Source organism: Ruditapes philippinarum, unplaced genomic scaffold (genome assembly GCF_026571515.1).
Source record: "Ruditapes philippinarum isolate M1 unplaced genomic scaffold, ASM2657151v2 ctg21498_1_1_1_1, whole genome shotgun sequence".
NCBI classification, from domain to species: Eukaryota; Metazoa; Mollusca; class Bivalvia; order Venerida; family Veneridae; genus Ruditapes; species Ruditapes philippinarum.
In genome coordinates this window covers 4,113-8,224 of record NW_026860879.1, presented here as the reverse complement: position 1 = coordinate 8,224, position 4,112 = coordinate 4,113, and positions in this window count along the sequence as shown.

The window sequence follows — 4,112 nt, the reverse complement described above, 5'->3', positions numbered from 1 at the left end:
TTATTGTGTATTTTCATGTTGTTGGATATTTACATGTGGATTAGTTATGGTTTTGTGTGCTGCCTTTGGCTGTAATTCTCTCTCAGGTCGAGAAAAGGTGATTTTTTTTCGATTTCCGAAAGACAAGAAACTTCGAAAAGTTTGGTGCAACAAGATCGGTCGTGCAAACTCTGCTTGTAAATACAAAGTGTATTCACCAAATAAGAACAGTCGGTTGTGTTCGCTACACTTTGAAGAGGATCAATTTCACACATAGTGCATCATTTTTAGAGACAATTGGTTTTAAAGCAACATTCAGGAGAACTCTCAAGACAGACGCCGTGCCACCATTTTTCAGTCACCGCCGGGAAGCGGTTAGAAATTCAACAAAAAGGAAAGGCACTCTTCAGAAGTTCTGCTTGAAAAAAAAAAAAAAATCAAGTAGGTTTTTATTTTTAGATTGCAGTTGTTCATTTCATATCTAAATTAATTGCAATAAAAACTATCAAATACTGCTGGTATAGACTGTTTGGACCAAAAATAGCAAGAAATCAAAGGAGTTGAGTGGCAACCAGCCATTTTTCATGGTGGACAGTCTTCCAGTGTTTATGACTTCAAGTTAATGCATAATTTATTATATATTTTGCTTTTGGTTTAGTGTCAACATTTACATTTTCAAACATTTTTTGAGAAAGCCTGACTTTTTCTTTACCAAATCAAAACTATAAATATTACTTTGTGTAAACATTTAATATTTATCTAAGCTTGATTACCAAACAAGTTCTTGCAACTTACATTAATCACTTTTGAATCTAACCCAGTACTGGTGTCATATGAAGAAACATGACCAATTTTTGGATAAGGGCTCGAATCCATGATCCAAGGGTTGAGAGGCAGACACCTTAACCCAGTCCATGCGACAGGTCTGTCGGTCCTCGGACCTCGCAAGCTAAAAAATCAGGAGGGCCGAGATAAATTTTGATACAGTCAATCCTCATGTCCGAAAAATTTCAGCCAGTTCGAAACAATTTTTGGCATCTAAAATATCATTAATATGCAAAACTTCAAAGTGACTCTACTTATAAAAGAGTTGGTAAGCGAACAGCATGAATACTGATCAGACTGCGTGGATGCAAACCCATTATGTTAGTTTTGTCGTGACGCGGCTCATATTTGTTCATAAGATCTTATAGTTGAGTCTGATAATTCATATTTGCTAAATATTTTTGTTTATAATTATGGCAATATATCCCTCCCCCAGCCCTACAAAAAATACCTTTCAGAGTCCGCCTGGGGAAAAAAATCATCAGAGCCGGAAATAAATCTAAGGATCCCAGTCCCTGTGGCTGGAATTTTTTTTTTGACTTTCGCATTGACTGCTTACCCACTAGGCCACTGCTCCCCTCTTATATATTATAACTTCATCTTCAATTGAATTTACGGCCTTGAATCAAACTTATCATAGCTCAATTCAACTTCCACAGTCCACACTGTTTTAAATACTGGTTATAAATGACACCAGAAGGAAGCAGTTAGGGTGACCCTGCCAAGGAGTAGTTTTGTCATTAATGGGAAAACAAATAAACAACAGTATCACAAGTATATAGTCTGCATATTCAAGTTCTACATATTTTTATTTTTTACAAAAGCAAAATAAAACATAAAATTAACTTTAAATAACAGGTGAATACTAAAGCTTGATAATTATCTTAGCTTACTATGTATAATGGTAAGTATATAATGCTGTATAAACTAGTTTGAACAGTTTATGTTAATAATCTATTTTATAAATCTTACCTTGCTTGAAATATATATTAATCATGCCTTTTCAAGTCAATGCATTGGCTAAGTGGATATATACACTTATAGATGCTACCTCCCTTTGTTATGTATACATGTCCTATACTGGACACCCCACTGTGCTGGAATATATCACATTTCACAATATACAACTCGTTATCTTACAATACACCAAACAGTGCCAGTTGTCTTTGTGTATGATATTGATATGGTTTAGTTAACTAGCTATAATTAACTCTTCACTAAGGATCAATATCCCACTTTTTTATGAGGGAAAACAGATTACATGTCAATGTATGTAATATATGATTGATTTTATTCTTAATCACATGGACACTCATCATTTGTAACTTTTTCACTCTCTATGCTATCCAGTTCAATGGAATCAAGGCCTTTTTTGCCCAAACTTTAGTGGCGGGCATTTACATTTACCCTTATCCGTCCGTCCGTTCTCTTTTGTGTCGCATGTAACTTAAAAGTATTTGACCTAGAGTCATAAGATTAACAGAACAGTGGAGCGGTGGGGGCACCCGTGTCCTATGGACACATTTCTAGTTTTGGTTCTGTATTTTTGCTGTTTTAATAGTTCACCTTTATTCATTTCAAAAACTTAGCACACAACTGAATGTAAATCTATTACCATTTACTTATTTTATAGCTATGAAATAATTTGATATATTTGTTTGTCAGTTACATGTTAGAAATTGCACTAATTTTATTTGAAAATAAGAAGTTTTAAAATTCAATAAAAAAATATTGGCATATTTTGGATAACAATATCAGGCAGTTTGAATAAAAGCAATATTTTTGTGAAAACTGGACACTCAAAGAAAAATAGTTGCCAAAAAAATTATAAGAAAGAATGCAATTACATGTTTGTTCACCGCCTCCGTGGTCGAGGGGTTAGAGTCAATGACTTCTAATCCAGTAACCTCTCTGGCATGGGTTCGATCCCTGGGAGATGCTTTGGTAGTTTAGCGCAGGGGCAGGTAGTCTAGTACTGGTGTAACTCTCCAGGAACGATGGTTAGGAAACTACCCGCCTATATGGCTGAAATATTGTTGGGAAAAGGCGTAAAATGAAACAAACAAACAAAAAACATGTTTGTTCTGGTGTAAAATAGGGGACAATTATATATTCATTTGGGAGGACTATATGACAAAATCATGAAATTAGGGCATGCTTACGGTGGCATAGAGGTGACATTTGCAGTTTTATTTTATCTCGTGGCCACGACTTATTATCTTGAGGCCTCAAGATATTATCTCGTGGCAACGACTTATTATCTTGTGGCCTCAAGTTATTATCTCGTGGCCACGAGTTATTATCTTGTGGCCACGACTTATTATCTCGTGGCCACGACTTATTATCTTGTGACCTCAAGATATTATCTCGTGGCCACGAGTTATTATCTTGTGACCACGACTTATTATCTCGTGGCCTCAAGATATTATCTCGTGGCCACGACTTATTATCTCGTGGCCACGAGTTATTATCTTGTGGCCTCAAGATATTATCTTGTGGCCTCAAGATATTATCTCGTGGCCACGAGTTATTATCTTGTGGCCACGACTTATCATCTCGTGGCCACGACTTATTATATTGTGACCACGACTTATTTCAGCCAATGATAATGGTCGTTTCATCTTGAACAAAAGTTGATATCAATAAGACCTTATATCACATTGGCCACAGCTTTCACAAGAGCGGCGGGTCAAACGCTGCGGCGGTGAAGAAAGGGAACGTTTTATAATTATTATTCTTATTTTTTGTATGGTCAGGTGTTTCTTTCATTCTTTTTTAAAGATATACTTTGCTTAAATTTAATATTAGAAAATATTGATAATTGTTATATAGTCCTTTTGTACATGTAAACATAAAATAAACATGTTATGACTTCACAGATAGTAGATATGTTATGTTTAGAATTCTACACAGTATAGGTGTTCACCATGAATATATATGGTGTCAGTTTTTTTAAGTAAAGATTACTTGACCTGTTATAGGGATTGCAGCATCCTGTACATAGTTTATTGATTTCTTTATTCAAGTTAGACGCATTAAGTTAGAATATAATAGATTTAAAAAAATGAGGTGATTTTAATTTTCAAGGATGAGCACGGTATATCTAATTTAATTGAGATTTAATTTAGAAATATATGCGGTTGATGTATACTTTTAAGGTCGTTCATTGAAATAACTTGCCCCTTTTCCCTGTGGATTCGAATCCCATTAAAGACTTGTATCTAGATAGTTAGTATTGAAGATATACTACAATGTCACAATGATAAATGACTAACTTTGACGGGTTATCTGAATCTTTATCTTTTTTT